At 37.2% G+C, this 25,600-nt stretch overlaps 2 long non-coding RNA genes across 2 annotated transcripts in view; both read right to left on the minus strand.

Annotated features, from left to right (window-relative positions):
- Positions 1-25,600, minus strand: part of LOC140641296 (uncharacterized) — a 90,189-nt gene that overhangs the window by 40,858 nt on the left and 23,731 nt on the right. The gene's annotated exons all lie outside the window — the stretch shown is intronic.
- On the minus strand, positions 229-25,595 carry LOC140640877 (uncharacterized). The gene is made up of 3 exons (XR_012037483.1): positions 25,492-25,595; positions 741-839; positions 229-371 (listed from the first exon to the last, which is right to left on the minus strand). It is a non-coding gene; the product is annotated as an uncharacterized lncRNA (long non-coding RNA).

A 25,600-nucleotide genomic window follows, 5' to 3' on the forward strand; every position in this document is an offset into this window, starting at 1 on the left:
AATGTAAGGTAAAGAAGTTTACCTTTACTAAATCTCTTCTTAAATAAAACCATATTCCTTTTTTTTTTTTTTTTATGATAGTCACAGAGAGAGAGAGAGAGAGGCAGAGACTCAGGCAGAGGGAGAAGCAGGCTCCATGCACCGGGAGCCCGACGTGGGATTCGATCCCGGGTCTCCAGGATCGCGCCCTGGGCCAAAGGCAGGCGCCAAACCGCTGCGCCACCCAGGGATCCCTAAAACCATATTCCTTTAAATTTTTTTTCAGGAATAACACCCCTCATCAATCTGACATACTTACTCTGAACATAAGACTATCCTCTGTATACACAGACCACACTACTGCCCAGGGACCAGTAGAGCATGTAGTTTTCCTAAAGAGATAATAAGCATCCAATTGTAAATCTAAATTGCACCAAACAGTCCTGGAGTTTCAAAAAATATCATGCATTTTCAAAATGTCCAACCAAAATTACAGGTTTATCTCTGACTTAGAAGTAGGGCAAAGCCAGGTTCTCACCAAGTTGTTTATCAAACTGTATTCAAGGGAACATTGATGATAAGATTTTAATAGTGGTCCTTGATAATGGCAAATAAACTTGGGATACTGGGTTAAATTTGAAAAGACTTGTTTTTGTCTTTTTTTGTGCTTCATTTTTATAAGACTTCTCAAGGTTTTCATATGATGATAAAGATTCTGTTGATTGTCAAAGTATTAGGGTTTGCAGGGTCCCCAAATTTACCTGACCATAAAATTGTCTCCACTCACAAACAAGCACACTTTTTTCTTCTTCTCACATAATTTGTATACATTCTTCAGAGCTCAATTAGGAAATGCTATCCTAACAAAAAAAAAAATTAAAAGTGACAGTTGACAGGAAATCTTGACAACAGCATTTTATTTAAAAATGTTTCAAAACACAAAAATTGGACCTTATGAATTTGAGAAAAGTTCTACAAAAATTTACCTTAAAAAAAAAAAAAAGAGTAATAAGAATAATCTCCTTCTACAGAGTCCCTTCGCTGAAAGAGAAACAATGACTGGTTTGCAGAAAAGGTTTTTTTCTTTTTTCTTTTTCTTTTTTCTTTTTTTTTCTTTTCTTTTCTTTCCTTTTTTTTTTTTTATTTTTTTGTCTGGAAGGATCATACTTAAATTCTCAACATTATCAAAAATGAAGGTCTCCCCTTAGAACTCATTTCTGCATTGAGTAGTTGGCTCTAACAGGAATAGCTCTCTTGAATCTAAACCAGTCAGGGGCTGTGCTCCTGAGAGGGCAACCTCTGAGAGGTTTGCTAAGTTTACTTTGAGTTTCAAAATTGTATTACTGAATCTGTAAATGGAGCCAGGAACAATTAGATGCCAACTAGGTACCAATGTCTGCTTATTGTGGCTCTAGTTCCTTTTTTGTTGAGGAGATATTATTTATATTAAATACACCATTTTTTAAGTGTGCAATTCTGTGGTTTTTAATATACACACAACATTGTATAAGTATCAACTAATTCCAGGACATTTCCAGCACCATCCTGCATAATCCCTCCTACCTATTAGCAGCCACTCCCAGTTCCCTCCATTTGCTAATGACCATTTAATGCATTTGTCTGTTCTGGAATTTCATATGAATGAAATCATCATAAGTGGCCTTTTGTGTCTGCCTACTTTCACTTAGCATAGTATTTTCAAGGTTTATCTCTCCATACTTTATTCTTTTTCATTTTTGAATAATATTCCGTTGTATAAACAGAAACTATTTGGTTTATCCAATAATCCTTGAAGGAACATTTAAGTTTTTGCCACTTTTTTTGGCTATTTTTGGCTATTGTGACTATGAACAAGTTTTTATAGACACATTTAGTGTTCAAGTTCTTAGGTGAATATGTGTTTCTGTCTTTTTTTTTTTTTTTTATTTGTGTTTCTGTCTTGTTGGATATGTACCTAAGAGGAATGGCTTGGTCCTATAACTCAATGTTTAACTTTTTGAGGAACTGCCAAAATACTCTGCACAGAGGCAGCACTAGCTTCCCCCCCCTCCCCACATCACCAGCGATGTATGAAGGTTCCAATTTCTTCATATCCTCGTCAGCATTATTTTTCTAAAAATATTAATAACTCTTATAATTCTAAAAATATAAATAACTCTTATAATTCAATAATAAAAGGCAAATACCCAATAAAAATGGGCAAATGATTTAAATCAGCAGGTCTCCAAATAAGATATACAAGTAAATGATTAATGAGCTCATAAAAAGATGCTCAGTATCATTAGTCAAAGAAGGAAATGTAAATCTGAACTACAAGATAGTACATGTAGTCCTTTTGGGCTTGAAAAAAACAATACCCTGTAATTTTATCTTATATTTCTTGAAGAGATCCATAGTTAGCTCTAAGGCAATTAACTTCACCAAGTACTATAACCCCTGGTGACCTTTGTCCTTCTTGCCATAGGCATGGATACTCACCTGGTCCATTTCATTATAAACCCTGCTCCTTTTTCTCTTTAGTTAGGCTTGTACTTAATGCACATTATCAGAGATAGAGTCTATATTGTTTCCTGAATCTGTGGTAACTTTCTGTCACGATGCAGGGATTGATTTTATATTCTTAAGAGAACACCTTACCTTTCAAACACTATTTGACTACTCATTCTTTCTGACTATTGCCAGCACACCTTCACTATTGTTTTCAGGTATCCTATCATTTTATAGTTTAATCTTTGATCCAAGAAGCCTTCATTCTTAAATGGGTCATACTTCCTTTTAAAGGCTATTCAAGAACCTCAATTTTAAAACACAATTAAAGATAACAATAGAGCCCTGGATAAAAATACAAGGTGATATTTTGGAGTGTATTAGACAAGATATTAACATTTTTATATCTAAAAATTTATGAAAATCATCTTCACAATTATGTATTTTTTGAGAATGGCTTCTAATTTATGCACAACACTCACACACAGATGTTCACATGTTTCTAATGAAATACTGGTAGAAAACCCTTTAGAATAGGAAGTAGTGACCTACTTAGTTTTCTCTGGATGTTCTATCTTTGAGACCAAAAATTTCACAGGTAAAGTTTTCATTCAAAAGATAATAGGAAGTATTTAGAAGAATCATTCTATGTGCATATTAAAGCCTTTTCATGACAAGGCATAATAAGATCATTTATATATATAAGCCCTGTTCTTTTCCACATGCCAGTAAGAAAAATACTACATCCTATAATTGCTTTAAAAGAGGTCATTAAAAGTGGGAAATAGATCTTTGCACAACATTCTCACTTTTACAAAACTGCTTTATTTCCCAGTTTAGAAGAATTTGCTGAAGCATGCACATAGATGTTTGAGAATAAATTATGAGAGGCCATATCGGCAATACTGATTTTAGAAGCTTATGTTTCTCAGCGGAATTTTGATGAATGTCTTCAATGTATATTTATGCATATTAACAACATTTGAATTCCTCTTTGACTATAATACTGCCTCTGAAATACTGAGCAGACTTAAAGCAGACTTAAAAGGTTGGTTTCATTAAAAGTAATGTTTTTCACTTAATCTCTGGGAATACACTTGCCTGTTCCTCTTCATCCAGGTGGCTATGTATATGCTAAAGAAAATAATGTAAACCGTAGCTCCCTGCTTGCAAATATTAATAACTCTGGTAAGGTTGAAATGCATTTTCCCTTCCTCACTTCCACCTTACTTTTTTTTGCAATCATCTGCATTATTTAGCCTGTTTGTTTCAGGGGTAGAAAACTTTTCATTTACCCCTGAGAATCATATCAGAAGATGGAACTTATGCCTCCTTAGAAACTAAGGTGTCTCATGTGAGGTGGCCTTTGGTTTGTAATCCAGGGACACCTGGGTGGCTCAGCAGTTAAGCGACTGCCTTCAGCTCAGGGTGTGATCCTGGAGTCCTGGGATCAAGTCCCACATCGAGCTCCTTGCCTGGAGCCTGTTTCTCCCTCTGCCTGTGTCTCTGCTTCTCTCTCTCTCGTTCTCTCTCTCTGTCTCTCACGGTTTGTAATCCGTTCTCCATCCACTAAACAGTCAATACTAGGGAGAAATATGCAAGACCAGTACCCATGACCTGAACATTCAAAGGGCATCTAAAGCAAAATTTATTTCATGAGTAAGAGGCTACATAAGGCTCTTATGTATTCTTTCTCAACATGTGGTCCTCTATTAGGTATGCTGCCTTTTGATGATTTATATTTAAAAGGGCATGCAGAGTAATTTTAAAGATATTTTCATCTCCCCTCACTGCTAACAGATTTGAAAAATGAAATGTGCTTCATTACTTTTATTGCTTTCCTTGTGGCAATTTCAAGTTCTTATCTCTTGACTTTTAATGCACATGTCAGTATGTTCCTGTTTCATGTGCTATGTCACTGAGCAGAGACTTAAAAACTGATGGTAAAATGTGCCAGGGTTCCCTAACTGTCCATGAAGTGCCAGTTCCTCTTCAGCACAATCCTTAAATGTCAGACCAATTCTCCATGTTCATATCAAGCCTGACCATACCCTGGATCTCTAGGACTACAACACACCTCTCATCCTTTGATCTTTCAGGACAGCTTCTGTAATACAAGAAAAAGTTGTAAGGCCCAATGACCATGGACCATTATGGGAGCTATCTCCAAAATTTTTGCAACTTTGTGAAGATATCAGCTGAACCGCTAACTCTATAACACTGTATCAATGGAGACTAGATCCAAACATCAGGGCTTTTGGGAATCAGTGCTTTTTCCATACCTTCTCAACTCCTATTTAAAAAGGAGGCACTTTTTTTGAGGAAATTTTTAAGAAATATAGGTTTAAAAAAAATTGAAATCAACTTCAGAAAAAAAAATCAAAAGTATCAAAGTGAACAGACAAAAGAATACAGATTTTATGTTCTAATTCAACTATACGTGATAATATTTATTGAACTCTTGTGTACAAGGCCATGTCTTAAGTACTCTAAATGAATAACCTCATTTAGTCCTTAGCTGATGTATGTAGATAATACTATCTTCTCCATGTTATAGATAAGAAAACCAATAATGAGAAAAATGCCCAGGATCATATGCTAGTAACACGTGGCACTGTAAGGAAGACTAAGATCTCTGTAAATTGACACAGTTTTGAGACAGAAGACACTGGGCTCCTAAGGTTAGCCTACTGAAACTAGATTCTAAGGTATCTTTTTTATTTGTTGAGTAATCAATATTCTCTGGAAGGGATAATCTCAACTATGAACTTCAGGTTGCAAATTATGAAATTTTGCATTATATCTACCCTCTTCATCACAAAAATCTTTGTCATTACCACTGAAATAATGTAAAATATAAAAACATAAAATCATTGAATTGTAAATACTCTTAAACTTGGGTGTGTGTGTGTGTGTGTTTGTGTGTGTAGAAACATCCATTTCTCCTAAGAAACCTTTTTGGTGGATATAAAATGTAGATACATTCAGATAAGTAAAAATTTTAGGCAAGTGAATGGGACAATAAATGAATGAGAAAGGCATTTCTTCCCAATAGGAAAGGGCAATATTTACAAAGAAAACACAATGCCTGTAAAAACACAATGAATAAATATTTTGTATACATTGCATAATCTTGAATAAATTGCAGCCAAAGAGATGGAGGGTTCTCTGAAAACAGTAACACAAATAATATCCCTACTTAAGCAGAACACCTTGGGACAAAAAGTGGTGGTAGAAGCATAGCAGTCCAGGCCAACCTTGATAGATTAAAGATAAGGAAACCCTCCCAGAATTCAACAGAGAGAATTAATGAAGCACTAACTTGGTAATCCAACTAAATTTTGCAAATAAGAATGAAAAGTTTTTACTAGAAAAAAAAAGTTTTTACTAGAAATTAGCTTTATATGATTAGCATGATTTAGGCATCTGTGCTAAGCCAATTATATAAAAAATGGTATACATATTTTCTCCAAAGTTAAAGGAACCAACCCTGTAGGTATTCTGTTAGAGGTAAACCTGGGTCGTATCAAAATTTCGGTAAAAATAACTGAGATCAAGCTTTCTGGGACAAGTACTGAATTCTTAGGGATGCATGACTTGGGATGACACCACGAAGGTGGTCTGTGCCAGAAGCATTCCCTTGGTGGTAGGCAGAAATGGGCAAGAACGGCCATATTTCTGTGCATGGCCTTTCCTGTGCCCTGCAGGATGTAGCCTTCACGATGCTGGGGTCTAGAATGGGTTGAAGAGAGAATCTGACTCCCCTGCCGTGCCTGTGTATGAACTGGAACACATGTTTGTTGAACTCCTTTTCCATATTTCTACAGAAAGTGCTTTGGAAGCAGTTTGGTCTGAATTCCATGTTGTGTGTCAGGATAGTAGAGAAGAAACAGACAAAGAAGTGAGGTTTAATGTCTTTTGACACACAAAAGGCAGTACACCTTCAAAGGATAAAGTTAATTGTTCTGCTCAACTAAAATTGAGGATCTGCAAGTCTAAGTTCCAATGACAGATGGATCACTGACTGTATGACCTTGGCACCATGCTGCTTTGAGGCCCTTCTAATGTAGAGGCATCCTATGCCAGGCCTGTCCCCGAGGAAGAACTTTATCTGTACTATCACTATCACCAAAGGCACCAATGTGGAAAGGAACTGCAATGGATTGCTCAAAATCAAAAATGCTGACAGGAAGTCTGTCAGGGAAAAGCACATGTGAAAGGGATCTGTGGCTCCTAATCATGAGAAGAACAAAAAATGTTGAGACATTTCAAGTTTGGTCAAAACCACAGAGCAACTGAAAAATACTGATGATGCCAAGATCTCCCCAGAATCTTCTACAGCAGCTCAAGGTCAAAGTAGCAAACATTAGAACATAGTAGATGAAATTCAAAGGGCCAGCAGTTTATAGGGGCTGATAGACAAAAATCTGGTACTCTCTGAGGCTTTCCTTCAAGATGGAGCACCAGTTTGTACCCAAAACTTCCTGTAGGTCCAGTGTAGAGTTAAATTTTGCTCCAAGGAGACAGAAATAACGAGTAATATTAACATGCCAGAAAACAAATAGGAAGAAGGTGTAATATAAATTGAAACTGAATTTTTCTTACATCTTTATTGTTTTTCACACATTGTGAGAGGCTTTTTAAAAAAATCCTTTTATGAGGGCTACCAAAAATTTTAAAACTAAGTTAATAAAAAATATAAAGAACCAGAAAATAACTGAATCAGGTAAGCTTCTGTAACAGTAGACTACCATAAGACGACTCATTTTTATCAGGGGTGTGATACCAAGGGATGCTACAAAATTCTTGTAAATAAAGAAAGCAGATTGCAGTCAGGGTCACTCCTAGCCCATAAACATCCTTCGTGATAACAAGAAAAAGATGCCCCCTCTGAGCAATACAGCTTTGTGAATATTCAGGATGGAGAGCAGGCTATGTCTTTGGGCAAATTAAAAGCTGCAACTGTCCCTGTGAGTAAATACAGTCCCATGATGGGCTCCTACTGGCAAGGGAGTTGCAATCTGGATTTTAGCTTCCATTTGCTCCCTTGATAGGGTACTATTGGTGCAGTGAACTTTCCACCAACTGAATGTGACACCAATGCCTATACTTTAATCACGGTTTTATAAGCAAAAATCAAGCACAGGAAGTATGTGTATGAAAATATTAACCTTTAATATTAAAGCATCTCTGGCATCTCTGGATTGTGGACTGTGATACTTATATGTGTTTTGAAATTATCTGTAATTTATAAATTATCCACAGCAAACCAGTATCATTACTGAAATAAGAAAAGTAACATTAAAAACTATTAATTTTCAAATCCCTTTTCCTTTGGAGTCTTTTCTCTCATACCATTATTTTTGTCACTTGTCTTCACTTTCTATTACTGTCTATTGTTCCAGTTGTTATATTATAAATGAATTCTGATAGGTGGCATTTGTATGGCATTGTCTAATCACCAGCACTAGATATATCTTCAAGCACTGGGGTGTGGAAGAAGGCAGACTTCAAATCCTGGGCTTAACACTTTCTAATTTGGTCATTTGGTCATTGAAGTGTTCTAAATTTCTAATTCCTAATCTTTAAAGTATAATATTTAAGTAGTAAGATTACTTAAAAAGATACAATTAATGTACATAAAACAGCTATGCATAAGAGATTTTAATATATTATAATTACTATTATGTCTGAATTTCTTCAAAACTAATTATACCCTGAGTAAGAATATTAAAGTCTCTTACAGCTCCCAGTGGCGCTAACTGGTCATTCATCTGAGATGAAGCTGTACTTGAAGTAACTCTTAAAATGTTGGTTTCAGTAATTGATTTTTATTTCCCCTGAGTATATGCAGCTGAATTTGTTGAGGGTTGGGATGAGAATTAGTTGAACTATTGAAAACAGAAAAGGAGTGTTTGTCTAATGTATGGAAAAGCATGTGCTGATATTAACAGTAAGGATAGTTGTGCCTAGTGGCGATGCCACATAGAGGCTGCAGGAGCAAGAGGTAGAGGAAAGGGCAGATGGGGGGGGGGGGTAGAGATATGCTAGTTGAGCAGGCCTCTGCTACATACCTGAAACATAAATGAGAATAAGGAGTCAGCCGCTGATCTCTGGCTTGTTAGCTCACTTAGAAAGTAGCACAGAAAACAACTGAGAAATAACCTTGTAGAAAGAGTCAAAGGTCTGATTTCCAGAGATGATCTCACAATTTCTAACTTTTGCAACCTTTGGCTAGTCTCTAGCTTTTAGATTGCCAGTGCTATTTCTAAAATTTGAAAAAAAAAATTTGAATGGATTGAGGATCAAAAGACGTGTTTACCAGATCGCATTTTAAACATTTTATGTGTGAGTTAGTATTAGAGTCACACTGGCAGTCTTCCTCTTCCTTTGCCTAGGGCCTCCCAGGTGCTGTACTAGAAGAACAAGAGGAGTACAACTCAGAGCAAAGTTGCAGCAAAGTTGCAAAAGAGCAAAGTTGCAGTGCATTTGCTGGGATGTTTATGCATTCATTGATAAAAGAGATACTTATTCACTCCTTTCTGTGCACCAGAAACACAGTAAGGTAGTGATGTGGTGATACAATGTAGGCGTACAGTAGTAAATGAGCCAAGATTATACTGTTCTTTGTCGCTACAAACAATGCTATGTCAATTCTAAGAAGGGAATTATAGGCTGCTGTGAGATGGGGCAGCAAATCTAGCCAGGTAATTCTCAAGGAAGAGACATGTGACATGAGAGCTGAATGACAAAGTGATGTTAATCAGTCAAAGAGAGGGAGAAAGGGTCTTCTGGCAGGAAAGAGTATACAAATGCCCCTGAAATCAAGGGAGCTTGTATATTGCAGGAACTGGAGAAGGTCAGTGAGGCTGAAACATGGAGGCAAAAAGAAGGAGCTAAGATTGGGATGTACTCAAGTTTGAGTCCATGTAGCTATGGCTAGGCTACACGAAAGATTTGGGTCTTTTTTTTTTTTTTTTTTAATTTATGATAGTCACACAGAGAGAGAGAGAGAGAGAGAGAGAGGTAGAGACATAGGCAGAGGGAGAAGCAGGCTCCATGTACCGGGAGCCCGACGTGGGATTCGATCTTGGGTCTCCAGGATCGCGCCCTGGGCCTTTAGCAGGTGCTAAACCGCTGCGCCACCCAGGGATCCCAGATTTGGGTCTTAAAGCAGAATAACCCTATATTCAGTTGGACTAGTGGCATTGGAGAATAAGAGAAGGACATAGAGAAAAGATACTTAGTTAAATCAATGGATATGCTAAAGGTTAGATATATATGGGTGATAGAAACTATGTATTATGTTCCCAATTCTAACTCTCTGCCTATGTATTTTGATGGATAATGGTTCCATTTACTGGTACCAGATTTGGGGGAAAGATCATGACTTCAATTTAGGCATGATGAGTCCAAAGTGATTTTGAGATATCTAAGGGGATGTGCTAAGTAGGTTAATCGAAATTCAGATCTGGCATTCAGAAGAAGAAATCTGGGCTGAAGTATAATTGATCCCTTTCCAATGATACAGGAGTTAGAAGCCATGGGCACAAAGGTGGAATTCCATAAGATAAAGAAACAAGTGAAAGGGAAGAACACTTGTACCAAGCCTAAGACAAAACTGACTGCTATGTCAGCTATATGGACTTTAATAAGCAGCTTAATCTGCTACATAATATAAATGATCTCTGAAGAGTAAATGTCCATAAGTTGTATAGTTGGACGCCAGCCAGTCCTCTAACTCAATTTTGTAGAAACAAATTGTGTCAATTATACTTCTTTTATAGCGTGGAGATACTCATGCTATGATCATGGCATGTTTTTTAGTCAATCTATTTTGTTATTTGCTACCACTTTAGATTATTAAAAAGAAATGCAGCCTGTTTTAGAGACCAGATAACTTACTAAAATCATGCCTTGGTGCCAGAAATATCATTGAGAAAAACAAATGGGAAAGAATGCAAAATTCTTTGATGTAGAAACTCAGAAACTAGACAATCCTCTAAATGCTTTTCTAAGGTTAAAAATGGAATCTCACAACAGATTACAAACTTTCTAACCATTTAGCATTGGAAACCATTAAAATAAGTTGATTCTAAAACTGTGTAGCTCACTATTTGTTTCCCTCTGTTCATCTCACTGCCACTTTTTTGAAAGATTTTATTTATTCATGAGAGACATGAAGAAGTCATAAATATACACACATATATAAATTATATATTATATATAATTATATATATAAAATTTATATATATATATATAAATTTTGGAGGTAGGCATATTATGAACCAAGTTATTTGGAGAGCAACATTGAAAGAATACTTGAGCAGTGGAACAATAGAGAAGTAATTTGTGGATGATACCAGCCAAAAAAAAAAGGATAATCCTATTTTTAAAAAGTTTTATTTTGACAACAATAAATATTTACTTTTAAAACAAATAGTGAAAATATGGTTAAAAGACTATGGAGTTTAGAATAGTAGTTGGAGAAAAAGTTGAAAATAGAGCTACCCTAGACCCAGCAATTGCACTACTGGGTATTTACCCCAAAGATAGAAATGTAGTGATTGAAAGGGGCACCTGTACCCCAATGTTTACAGCAACAATGTCCACAGTAGCCAAACTTCGGAAAGAACCCAGACCCATCAACAGATGAATGGATAAAGGAGATGTGATACACACACACAAACACACACACAGGAATACTAAGCCATCAAAAACAAGAAAAAAGAAATCTTGCCATTTGCAACAATGAATGGAACTAGAGGGTATTACATTAAGTGAAATAAGTCAGTAAGTCAATCAGAGAAGGATGATTATCATATGATCACACTCCTAAGTGGAATTTGAGAAACAAACCAAGATCATAGGGGAAGAGAGGGAAAAATAAAATGATGCAATCAGAGACAGAGACAAAACATAAGAGACTTTTAATCATAGGAAACAAACTGAGGGTGGCTGGAGGGGGAGGGTGGGAGATGGAGTAACTGCACGATGGGCATTAAGGAGGGCATGTGATCTGATGAGCCTTGGGTATTATATAAGGCTGATGAATCACTGACCTCTACCTCTGAAACCAATAATACACTATATGTTAATTAATTGAATTTTAATAAATTTTAAAAAATAGTAGTTGGGGAAAAAAGAAAAAGCAAACTCATATTAACCAATACTATTTTCTGACATACACATCATTTAAAAATCCACCTTCAGTAAAGAATGATTTTAAATGGAGGTTGGTTGATGTTTTTCCTGATAAACAAGCCAAACAAGCAAGGAAACAGGAAGCCAAAAATATTTGTAGTCATCAAGATATGTTTTCTCATCAGATAGCTGATGAAAAGCTATCTTAGGATTTTGAAAAGTAAATAGAGGTTACCAAGTTAATTTGAAACTTGCCTTAATGAGAAATAGAGATATGAATGTTCCAAAGTCAGGAATTATTATAACTCTAATACTGGCAAAAAAAGGATTTTACATGTTTTAGCAAGAACTATAATTAACCAAATTTTTATAGGTAAAGGATCTGAACATTGATATTACAACCCCGTAACTCAAGATTGCTCAGAAATGGCATTTATCAAACTGAACAGTCAGATGCCAGAGCCCACAGGCTTTCTCTCTGTGCTGAATTTGATAATACTAGGAAGAGAGAGACCAGAAACTCAGCTTACAACCTTACTTACCTTACAGCACTGAACTGCTCATACCTATGTTGGAAAATGTGTGGTTCCCATTTTATTATATTTTATCTTCTGAGTTTGAAATTCAGATAGCAGGAAATTCAGAAGTACTTACTTTATTTATTTTTTTTAATTTTTTTTTAATTTTTATTTATTTATGATAGTCACACAGAGAGAGAGAGAGAGAGAGGCAGAGACACAGGCAGAGGGAGAAGCAGGCTCCATGCACCGAGAGCCCGATGTGGGATTCGATCCCGGGTCTCCAGGATCGCGCCCTGGGCCAAAGGCAGGCGCCAAACCGCTGCGCCACCCAGGGATCCCCTGGAAGTACTTACTTTAACACTAAAACAGTAGTTTGCGTAAACAGGACAGGCAGGCTTGCACAAATATGCAAGTTAGCTGTGCTTTGCCTCCAAAGAACGTGGAGCCACTGCATCTATAAGGAGAAAGTCTCATACCTGAGTCTCCCTCAGACGGACCTGCTTTCACATGCCCAGAAGGAATTGTCTCACAAATCATCATAATCTAATACTAATAAAACAAGAGCAACAATGACAAAAATAACAAACCCAAGGTAGGATTTTAGTGAAACATTTTTAGGGAGACAGAGGAGGGAGCTAGCATCCCATGGTTCAGAGTGAAGTTCTCAACAATTACTTAACCATCTCTAATCTTCTAAGACCACCGCCAGAGTCCTTGGCAAGCTTTGAGTGTTTCTCCTTGCCTTCTCTTTCAGCTGTTTTCAGGACCTCTCTCACCTGTGTTTCTTCTTCTTCCCAGAACTCTGAGTCTTCCCCCTGGGTGTTTCTCTTTGCCATTCTTCTGTAGCACAATGTATCCCTCTCTGGGATCCACAATTTTGCATGTTCATCTGTCATCTTGCTCAACAAAAAGCATCCCATGAATGACTGACTTAAGAAGGCCTGGGGTGGTGGGGAGGATGTGTCACTTTTAATAACTTACCATATTTTCTCTGGTCACACTTGGGACTTCCAGGATCTGAATGGATACACGTCATCTCCTCTTACTCTGTTTCTTGTGCATTTTGTTGCATCCAGAATGGCCTCGCGCTAACCCTTAGACCTGCCAGGCACACCTTTGTTTGGTTTTCTCTCTTTGAAATGTTTTCTCTGAAATGTTTCCCACATGGTTTACTTCCTCATCTTCTTCCTCCTTCATCAAAAGTGATCTTCCCAGTGAGACCCCACATTTCAATCCCTGATATTTCCTCCCAGCTTTCTTTGTAGCACTTAACCACTCTCTAACATAGTATATATTTTGCTTATTTGCCTATTTTATATCTATTTCCCCTTTAGAATATAAAGCACAGGAAGGTAGGAACTTCTGTCTTCTTTTTTTATACTCTTCTATCTTTAGAGCTAAGAATAAGGCCTGACATGTAGTCAGAAATCATTACATATTTGTGGTTGAATAAATTGTATCTAAGTGCCAACACGTTGGTGATGGATGAATTTTTCAACTAATGGCTGATTGACTTAAGAAATGCATAAATTTGTATGGAATCAGAAAATTTCAGAATTTACATCAGAGAATTTAAGTGGGTGGAATTTGAGAGTTAAGAGATCATTTGCTTCAGCCTTGCAGTTTGACAGATAAGGAGATTGGGGCCCCGATTGTAGGGATTTATATATCCAGTGACTCTCACATCACAAGTGAGAAACAAGGTTGCAATGATAATCTAGTCCTCTGACCTCTGAGTCCAGTGCCCTGTCACATATAGAGATAAATTTTTAGAAAAAGAAGATATTTCATATTTTAAAGTCTATTTTATATGCAGATAATAATCAGAATATTTGAATAAAGCTCCCTGAATCTTAGCTTAATGTCACTGTCATTTTCAGGGCTTACACTTAGGTAGCTTCTGGCTTTGGGCTGGTTTATTGTCAAAGCCCCTGCAACTTGTCTTTTAGCTGCTGGATATTACTTCTCACTGTATGAGCCACGGGTGATCTTTTTAATTTCACTAAGCTGCTGAAGCTAATAAAAGTAAAGGTCTTTTTGCCTCTGTAGCACTCCTGCTGATACAGAAATGTTTTTTCTATGTTCTCTTGCACTAAATCCTCTTGTTTCTTAATTATCCAGAGGATGGAAAACCAAAAGAAAAAAGCATATGTGTCCAGCCCCGACTGGAACAGGGGAAAATAGTTTCCAAACTATTTCTACTTTTAAAATAGATTTAATAAATAAAAAATCTCTTTAGCTTCAATCTTCCTACATTATTTGCCATTTAAAAGTGACTCAGAAACCACCTTTGTTTTTGGAATAGGCAAAAGAGAAATTCTGGGCTTTTGTTGTTTACATTGGTGGTGGTAATAGACCAACTGTTGCTTTTTAAAAGTTTTTTTTGTATATCTTATAGCAGAATGGACTCTATTTTTAAAACAAAATGCAATTAATTAATGGTTTTAGCCTAAGAGAGATATAATGATTATTCAGTAATTTGGTCCATTTAGAGATAAGGAAACAGGTAAAATATCTTGTCTGAGGGTACACAGCTAGAAACTAGCACAATTTGGGTTTTAATTCAGATCATTCTGATTCTAATATCTAAGCACTTTGACTATGTTATGGCCATAAAGGAGAATTGTCATTCCCCTGAAGAGTAATAACAACAGTTCCTAAACAATTTTTTAAAAAACTTTTATATATTTTTAAACATTTAAATTGGATTCTAGATGCACAGATTCTCAAGAGTGAAAATATCTGGTGTCATCTAACCCATTCTCCTTCTGGCAGCTTCAATCTCTTATGCAATATCTGGGCAACTGAGGATCTGGTCTCTTACTGAACAACTTAAGGGATAGGAGACTTAGTCATTATATTCAAAAATAGGTTGCGTATAACTTTAACGATTAGGATAGTAATTTATTTTGATATAGGTTCTACATCACTAAAACTTTTGAGTTGTGGTCTTTAGAACCGAAATATATCTAGTTCATCAAAAATGTGTTGTTGTTGTTGTTTTCATTTATCAACCTTCTTCCAGAGTATGGAATCAGAACAGAACACAAAACCATAAAACCTCAGGGTAATATACTGGGGAGGTGCATGGTCCAAAAATTAAAATGCTGGTCAGTAATGTTGCCATGTTGAAGAAATTGAACCATGATGAACCTGGAGTCCACAGGTCTGTCTTGTGATCCAAATCCACCTTGATCCCTGCTGTGCTTTGGTGCCACCTGGTGGTGGATGCTCTCTGACACAGACTGTGATGTTTGCGTTGGGTACTCAGTTGATTCGTAAAAAGACAGATTTAATCAATGACACAAAGAAGCTCATTATAACAAACTGATAAGAAAGAACAATGTTAAAGAGAATAGAACAAAAAAAAATTTCATTGAAAGAGGAAGTGAGGAAAGCCTGTTTAAGGAAGTGACATTTAAAACTTAAATGGTTCTAGAAGTCAGTCTCAACCTTCAGTTAATGGAAAGGGAAGTAGCAGGTATAAAGAGGCTCAGGAATATAGAAACAATATATTTTACAAACTGTAAGAAAAATAATGGCAAGAAGCTCAATGAGGCTGACAAGCTGTTAATAGAAGGAGCTCTTTTTTTTTTTTTTTTTTTTTTTTTTTTTAGAAGGAGCTCTTAATAAGAGAGTAGTTGTTAACTGCAGAAGTAGCCAGAAGCCTGAACTTGAAGGATCTGGAAAAGTTTGGAGGTTCTGAGACTTCAGTGGGAAGCCATTAATGTTGGGATTGATATTATTGAGGGGAAAGCAAGAGTAAAAGCCAGGAGACCAGTTAGGAGATTATTGAAATGGTTCCAGTGAGCAAGCAGTGCTTGTGGCTTGAACTAGAATGGTAACAAGGGACAGAAATAAATAAAATGGCTGATTTGTTGGAAATTTCCTTTCTCTTGGTTTCCTTTTGTTTTCTCTTTTTGCACCTATGTGGTGTGTGAACATGCCTTGCATTTTAGAATGAAGAAAATGAGGTAATTGTAAGGACAATTGGTTACATGAAAACCAAACATTTTTGGTTTTGTTTTGGTTGGTTTCCCTAGATAGACTGTCAGAGCTGTCAGAGCTAGCTCTCTAAGTTGCAAGTATATCCACTAAAATTCTAGCATTATTTGTGTCATGTTTGAAAATGAGAGGAGACTAGGGAACCTGGGTAGATAAGTTAGTTGGGCTTCTGACTCTTGATCTCAGCTCAGATCTTGATCTCAGGGCTATGAATTCGAGCCCCATGCTGGGCTCCATGCTGGGTATGCAGCCTGCTTGAAAGAGAGAGAGAGGGGAAAGAAGAAAGAAAGAGAGAAAGAAAGAAAGAAAGAAGAAAGAAAGAAAGAAAGAAAGAAAGAAAGAAAGAAAGAAAGAGAAAGAAAGAAAGAAAGAAAGAAAGAAAGAAAGAAAGAAAGAAAGAAAGAAAGAAAGAAAGAAAGAAAGAAAGAAAGAAAGAAAGAAAGAAAGAAAGAAAGAAAGAAAGAAAGAAGGAAGAAAGGAGAGAAAGAAAGAAAAAAGAAGCAAACACTGCAGGGCTTCTCATGTCAAATTGACTATCAGACCTCCAAGCCTGTGCTACAGAAGAGAAAGGAAATGGGGCTTAGAAAGGATTTTTTCTTCCTTCTCTATTCTATAAAGGTGTTCAGCTTCCTCTCAGATGTGAATAAGGAAAGTGAACACAGAGGCAATAGAATTTTATGAGTAAGAGCACAGGCCCTGATAAAGAATGCCTAATCTCCAGTCCAGTTCTAACACTTACTTGGGCAAGTTACATAACCTTTTTGTGCCTCAGTTCTACCTCTATAAAATGAAGATAAAAATAGAACCCATTTCATGGAGTTGTTGGGATAATGAAATGAGTAATATGAGGTAGGTGTTTAGAAGAGTATCTGGCATATAAGCAGTGTTAAAAAAATATTAGTTTTTAAGTTTGTGAAATATCACTATGTGGTTAACTAATTTGAAAATAAAATTGTCACCAATAAGAGGGTTTTATATTTAAAGTGAGAATAAAAGGACAGTGTTTCAATTTTTTCTATCTGCTACCTGGAGATGAGTCACATACTGGAAATAATTTATTGCCAACTTGAACACTCCCCCCTCAAAAAAAATCCAACATCAGCAAAAGGATAAAATGAAAGGAACATCTAGGGTTTCCACTTACATCCCCTTTTCTACTAAGAATTTGAAAGGAGAGAAAAAAAAAAAGAATTTGAAGGGAGAGGCTCTTGGTGGATGTTTTCTATTTTTCCAAAGATGGAAATCTGTTGGAGGAACCTCTGCACGTAAGAGCATTTTGACACCTCTGATCAGTGGATTGTTAATAAGGAATAAAACAGGACAATACTCTCAAGACAGGTCACAGACTTTACAGTGACTAATCCTAAATATAAATAAAGACATAAACTCTTCACTGCATTTTTTCTTAAAGAATTTTAAGAGATGCTAAAAAGAAAACAGTTTTGTCTGGATAGCTGAGTTGGATGGTAAACAGTCTGCAAGAGTAATATTTCCCAAGATGGCACTCTGTTTTTTTTTTTTTCTTTTTCTTTTTTTTTTTTTTTTTTGTAAACCAGCAGACGGCTTTGGCAATAGCCAAAACATTCAGGAATAACTGTTAATGACATAGCCAGATGTGCCTTAGAGAGTCAACTGTCTGGCCAAACCACCAAATTCTACAGAAAGGGAGAATGAGCTCAACAGGTAGAAAAAATCCCATCATGCATGATGTATGCTAGGAATATTATTGCGACTCAGCAGCATAGTCTTTATTTCCTATTGGGTTTAAAACTCTTAAAGAAGTTTCTCCCAGGGCTACTGCAAGATAACAGAGACCCTCCTAAGTCCTATCCTAGGATCCTCAAAGCAATCACTTGTGTTCCAGCAGGCCTTGATTCATTCCCAGGGCGCACTGTACTCAGTGGTGATTCTTGCTGATTATTACAGAAGAACAACCAGCGTCAGTCATTCAAATGCATTATTATCTAGAGAGCTGTTATTAAGAATTGATTTTTTTAAAACAAATTACGATGCGAAGATAATCCTGTAAAGAAAAACTGGTTCATGCTTCTAGTAGCAGAGAACACTGCCTGACTTCTTCACATGACCTTGTGCTTCTTCTGGAGCTTCTTTGCTGCAGGAGACCTTCCTTGCCTGTCTCTCTCCCCTTGAAGGAGGAGGAAGAGTATTCATCCAAGTGGAAAGTTTGAGAGCTCATTAAGGGCAATTTCTTTTGTTTCTCTGTCAATCTCTGTCACTCTTTCTCCCTCAAATCCAGCTGAGTGCTGGCAAGAAGATGTCTTCTCAGCTGTAAATTGTTCCATAAGAGCTTTCCTTGCCCATAGGTGTTTTGTAATCTCACCTGCTTCTGTCCTCCAATAACCTTATCAGATTAGGTTGTCTGGGATAGGAGTGGGGGGAAGAAGAGGAGGGTCTGGCAGTTTATTTTTTGAGAGGGGAGTAAATTCAGTTTAGAGGCACATGAGAAAGGCCACGTGAGCTGTTGATGCCAATGAGTACCTAACTGTTAGTGGAGTGGGATAGGGCCAGCAGTATCTCAGGGATGCAAGAATGAAACAGTAGGGGCATTGCACTGGCTTATAAAGTATCTCCAGCATTTGGGCAAGATGGGCCAATTATAATTATAAGGACTATAAAGCTAATTACTAGCTGCTTTGTGCCATTTATGCACCAAGGGAAGCAAACATAGTGGCAGATGAGTTAACTCTTATGTCAACATATGAAAGCCAGAAGACCTCCATGGTAGTAGCATCTGAAGACCTCCTCATGTCCTGAAGTCACAGGCAGACTATTGTAAAGTTCAGTCCCAGGACCTGGTGTTCAGACTACCAGATTTACAAAGATTGTTGAACTAACTAACAGCCCTCAAAAGTCACCTTGGTGGATGTCAAAGCCCTGATAAAGAATGAGTGAGATCCTGAGATGCAGGATGAGAACATGTAGCTTGGATGTCCTTGAGACCCAGACTCTCAAGTGTACCCTGAGTCTTCCAAACCAGCAGGACTGTCTCCTTCTTGATTGGAGACAGCATCCTCTCCTTGCTTGGAGACAACTTAAAGTCTTCACGGGGGATGTGTGCCTTGCAAGATGATTCTGGCCCTCTTCTAAATCTGCCCTAACTTCCCTCATGACTTCTAAACCATAAACTAGATTCACTCTCCACATGGCCTGACCAAGCAACTATTGGGAAGAAATAGGTTATTCATCAAAAACATCACAGGACCTGGCTAATGTGTACCAGCTGGAACTAAAGGAGCATGCTGGAGAGGAGATGAGGATACCTATGATTTAGGGTTTAATGTTTTAGCATTTACACCTATGGCTATTCCTAACAGGCTGCTAATATAGGTCCTTGATGTTGAAAAAATATATATAGCTGGAAAAGCTGGAAATGCATGGATAAAATACTGACAAAAGGCTCAGAAAACTAGTCAGGTCAGAATAGATTTATTATGTAACACCAGAGAAGGGCTGACTATGTTGCCCTGAAGGTCCCAAGGGAAACTCCCATTCACTGGAGTCTTAGGAATCTGCCAGCAAAGGAGGACCAGCATTTTAGATAAGATCAGATGCTTGTTCTCTTTAGGCAGGGCCAAGATTATGCTATACTGTTGTAGATTTGGGTTCTCTGAAGGTAACGGGATTCCCAACTAACAAAGGCCAGGTAGCAGCACTTACTTCTGAGTCAAGATCAATGCAATTCCTGTAGTGGGCAGAATTGTCAAAAGCAACCAGGGATCTCTGACCCATAGGGATCAGTCCATGGTAATAGCTTATAGAACATGGTGATCCTCAGGTCAAGATAGATGGGCAACCCCAAGAGTATTGCTTAAGATCTATAATAAAAAAATGATCAAGAGTGCAAGAACAGAAGGCTTATTTAATCAGCCATAGAAAAGTCACAATCCCTTGCCAGTTTCCAGACCTAAGCCTATTCTCAGATCTAGAGTTCATGGACTTAAGAAAAAAACTAAGTTCTCTTGAGGAAAGATTCTTAAATGTCTTTACAATGTTTACATTGTGATTCTCTTAGTCCTTCTTCTTGGGAAGCTATGACCATTGCCTAGGTAACATGTCTTCAAAGGGGAAAGGAGAATAATACTCAAATCTTTTAGGGGTAGTTTAATACAGAAACTGAGAGGACTCCAATACAGGGTACAAAAAGCATCATCATGGTTCCCCTGCAAGAGTGCAGGGAGACTAGTGATAGTGTCTCGGCTCAGAGTTTGTCTCACAATGGGACTGGTATGTCATTTTCCTGGTGTGAGTGTACAGTTGGTATGGATATACTTGGTAGCTGGCTGTACCCTCATATTATTTCTCCAGCCTGTGGTAAGAGCCAGAAGGAGAGAAAAGGCCAAGTAGAAGCTCTTGAGCTTGCTGACTCTGGCCAAGATAATAAATCAGAAGCAATACGTCATTCTACGTGGAATTACAGGGATCAGTGCTGACCTCAAAAACATAAAAGGATACAAATGACCATTATATCCCCAGTAGACCTACCAGTCTGGTACCTGCAAAAGAGAGATGAATTGTGGCAGATGATGTAAAACCATTTATTGGGTAACATGGAAAGTTTTCCATTTTGAATGGGGCTCCTTAGAATGTACAGGCTACATTACCAGCCCTGCTGCTATTTGGGCCATATGTCATAGCAGATCCTATGTGCTACATATTTCTTGATAAGGATGCCATGTACATTTTTGCAAGTACCAAAACAAGAGGCATACCACAGACAGACATCCTACTATTCTGGGGCAAGATGACGTCATCTGCTACAGAGAACTATTCATCTTTTGGAAAGTAGTTTCTACTGTGCTACTAGACCATAGTAGAAGCTTGCCAACTGACTTTAGAGTATCAGGTGAAAGTATGATGGAGATGCCCATCCAGATCTGGGTTTTGTCAAACCCACCAAGTAATAAGATTGGAGGTAAAACAAGATGGAAAGGATACGTTGAAGTTCAGGCCAAAGGAAGCCTGGAGAGGATAAAAATGTTAAAGATAATCCAAAATTTCTCTTCTAGACACCTTTATTGCATTAATACCAATCCCACAGATCATACTGTGACCTTATGGAGCAGTTCCCCATGACCAGATAACAAAATATGATGAGTTCAGGCTGTCATGTCAGCAAAATTCAAGTGTGTTGCCGCTATAATCCACTCAAAGTTGTCTTAAAAGATAACAGTGAGACAAAACCCTCCCATGGGCAGAGCTTTGAATGGTATACCCAATCACCAAGTAACTGTGGAAGAGAAGTGGTCTGAGGTAAGTATATGCATGTGACTATACTACTGATACTTTGACTACATCCATGCAGCACAGTGCTTGAAAAATTGGCCTTAGATGGAGTACTCAGCACATCAAGGATAATATCTATGCCATATCTATGGCATATCTATGCCAAAGGCTGCCCAAATATTATATAGTTACTACCAGTAGTTAATTTTGAACAATCAAAAGAAAAATCAAAATCAAAAGAAAAAAAAATGATGTTAAGTTCTCAATATGGTACCATTTTTCAAGAAACCAAACAGCCACCTGGTTGCAAGTTAAATAAATCAGACCTCTTTCAGCCTGGAGGAAACAACAGTTTGGATTTACAGGGATAATACCTGTTGAGTATGTTTTTTTCCAATCCTTTCCTGTGTTAAAGAGGCAGCACAAGTCTATATGTCTATACATCTAAAAAAGCTTCTGATCACTCCCACCTATTGCTTCTCCCATGGACTCTGGAAAAGTTGGAGTAGCACATCCACATTGCTTGCTCGTTGTGCTCACTGACAAAATCATGACCCATCAGGAGGGAGCCATACTCCTCTACTATGCCTTTTGTCATTCAGGTTAGGTTCAGAGACCAGCAGCTGTCTAGAGTCCTCTTGGCTCCACTCTGAGTAGGGAGCAAAATCCTCATCAATTCTGTTCAGTGCTTATCTCTGCTGAATTTTGAATTTCAGGACTGCTTCTCTACTAAGATGCACATGTAAAGAAGGTCTATGGGAGACTTACCACACCTTTACAGATTCATGTTGCCAAAGACTGAATTTAATTCACCTGCCCTTTTCCGCTAGAACAAATAGGTAAAACTTAATGATATAGAAAGCTTGGTGACATTTTGCTCCAGCATCCCCAAACTGAAGAAGATGTAATTAAATCATTTCCTGTATAATAAACACAGCAAAATAGAAAAGTGAAACTAATCAGCCTAGGGAGTATTACTAAAAAGGAAGGGCAAGGAAGAGGAGGAGATAAATCACCCGTGGGTGCCATTGGGAGGAAATAAGGCAAGTAAAGCCTGAAGTTTGTATTTGGTAATATTCTAATTACAGCTACTCGCTGTGGTGCAGAGTAAATTTAATTTTTATTACCCCAATCCAGCCTTCTGTTCTCATTCTGATAAGCATTACCCTAAGAACTAGCTTGTGGGACTCAAATGAATTGACGTTTGGACTTGATGTCCTGAAGTGTCTTAGGAACTTCATCCCCACATAAGGAGAGTGCAGAGGAATATGTGGATGGATAAAGTATTGATGGCAATGCAATGGCAGATTTGGAAGGAATAACATTTTGCTTCATTCTATTTAAAAACTCTCCTTGTTGTGTTTCCTCTTTTTACTTTTCTCCAGTTTTGCTGGATTAATCAGGTTTTTCCCCCATCTTTAGTGTCTTTTACTGGCAAGGTGATATTACTCATACAGAGTTCTACTTTCTAAAGGCTAACTTACTATTTCTAAAAACTAACATTTCATTCTATATTTCTCAATTGAGGTAACAAATTTAGGTACTAATGCTCCAGATGATTTATTCCCCAAACATCAAAGAGAGTGCTGATTTGAAACCCAGCCTCCACTGATTGCACAGGTATGGGACTGAGCAGAAGGGATATGCGTCACATGACTATTTCTGGGTGAAAGCTATCCATTCTTTGGTGAGAATGGCCCAAGGACAAACACAAGAGTCAGTGGCTGAGGCTGCCTCAATTCTTCTGCTTTTACTATTTGCATTTTCACTCAATACCTTTTGCACTCTCCCATCTTGTGATTATTGATAGGTTCTGCTGGAAAAAAAAAAATCCTGAATTTTTGGATTTGTGCCTTTTTTAAAAAGGCTATTTATATCACCTTTTTGGAATTTCAGAGTTTTCTACTCTTCTAGATTTTGAGGCCAACTTGTTCCCTGTTCCTGTCTGCTTTCCCCATTTTTCTGGTCTTGCTGTGCCAACCTTTTCCATTATCCGGGACATCTATGAATTAGACTTGATATTTAATCTGTCATTGAAGCTGCATTTAATGAGGAAGATGAAGCTATCACATATGTGGCTATTGTGATCTCTATGCTAAAGTCCAAAGGAAAGGACTAAATGAATGAGAATATAATAGATCATTGGGGTTTACTTATATCTTCTTTGTGAAATGCCATAGATACATAAATGTACCAAAAGTTTCTGGAGGCAGTATGTCATGGACAAAATTTGAAAATCCTATAACTTACAGTTAATACTTTGTTTAAGCAAAAATAGCACAAATATTTAGGCTTTATTTTAAAATAAGTCTGGTAAGAATCATTCAAGGGAAAAATGTTTAATCCTTATGACTTCTTGGATTTATTACTTTTATTCTCCTAGTCACTTTCTTTTCCTTTTCTTTAGAGTAAAACATGCAGTGTCTGTCAGCCATGAATTTGCCTTCTTTCAGTACCTCTTTTGTTTTCTGTATTGGCATGATCCACTTAGTTCTCAATTTCTACTTTACATTACTGTGTTGGAGGCTAGTTGTGAACAGAGAGTATGGTGCATACTCAGTGTGTGTTTACCCAGAATTTCACCACCCACTGTTCCTTGTCATTAATTGAAAGAGAAAATAGAAGCTAACAGGAACCAGAGTTGATGTGGCTTATGAAGTTAATGAAGTGGAGGAAATATGAAGATTCAGGACATGGAGGAAGATACACCCCATGATTTACAGAAATAACTACTCTGAATTGAACAAGTTACCGATATTTTTTTTTGATGCAAAGTCTTAGGATATCTAGGGCTGTGTACAAAACCTCGTTATTAGAAATCCAGAAAAATTAATGGAAACAGATTCACTTTGCTACAGAAGGAAGAGAATCAGGGGTTTGGAAAGAGTTGAGTAAAAAAAGATTGTTACTGGAGCAGAGGAAGAATGATTGTTAGGAATGTGAAAGAGAAGTAAGAAATAAAGAGAAAAATTAATGTCTGAAAAGGCTATTACAATGTGATGTAAGAGGTCGTTATTTCAGTGCAATAAAATTGTATAACTAGGAGACATCAGCCAATATATAGCTATAACCACCTTTGCATATAAACCTAGACAAAGCCATCTCTACTGATATAATGATTTAAATATGTCTTTGTTTTTTGTTTTTAGCAAATAGCACAATTCAATTGTAGGGAAACAGTTTTATTGAGTAAGATGTCCTGATAAGCTTATTTTAAGGGGGACAAACTCATTTCAGTTTAGTTCCCAGATGAAAGAAGAAGCATCTCTGCAAAATAAAGTGTGTGAGGGGAGGGAAGTACAGGGATTCTCTGTGTTGTAAGGATAGAGAAAATGGTTAGCATGGCTAAGAAAAGAGTTGCACAATGCCAGGCATATCTGATGAGAATTTACCAAATTATTTGTTAGTGATTTTTATTTAAATCTCACCTTCCATCTCACCTAGAAAATTTCCAACAATTTCTTAATTGTTCCTGAAAGCTTTTTGTTAATGGATTGTTTCCATGGGCTATTTAAAGCTTCATGTGAAGTAGGGTAATATGAAAGAAAATCAAAATACTTTGGGAAGTCAAAAGCTTGCAACTGCAGACAATCTGATTTCTGAAATTTAGGAACATCTTAAAAATATTTCTTTCATTTAGGAAATGACAGCATCTACCTACCTCTATCTATTATATTACTTATAATCATTCAACCTTGAGCTATTAACTTTCTACCCTTCATAAAGCACTTGTTGGCACAATTGAAGAATTAAGTTACCTTAAAATGGAATAGTGCGTAACGATAAGATCTTATATAATTAAATGGTAAAGTAATTTAATGGACATGAAGTATAATGAGTACTAGAAATATAGATAGCTCAAAAGAGAAAAATGAAAAAAGAACTCAAAAAGGAAATTACGTCTGAACTGGATCTTAAAAGATGGGTAAAATTTTCTTAAACAGAATGGAGTAGACATGAGGAACATGAAAGGGGAGGGAAGCATATGAGTAGCAGTGTGGGGATATGGGGAAAGCAGAGTACACTTGGAGAGGGGTGGAGGTAAAGGTTCAATGGCAAGTGGGAATTATAAATAAGTTAGCCAGAAATCAGAGTCTCATCCTACAGTTACCTGTCTGATCCTGCAATCACAGAATTACCCAGGCTCTCTAGGACTCAGGGAAGTACATATGGAAGTATGGGAGTTGATGGAGAAGCAGTGGCTCATGAGGATTGGAATG

This window comes from Canis lupus, chromosome 10 (assembly GCF_048164855.1).
Source record: "Canis lupus baileyi chromosome 10, mCanLup2.hap1, whole genome shotgun sequence".
Classification (NCBI taxonomy): Eukaryota; Metazoa; Chordata; class Mammalia; order Carnivora; family Canidae; genus Canis; species Canis lupus.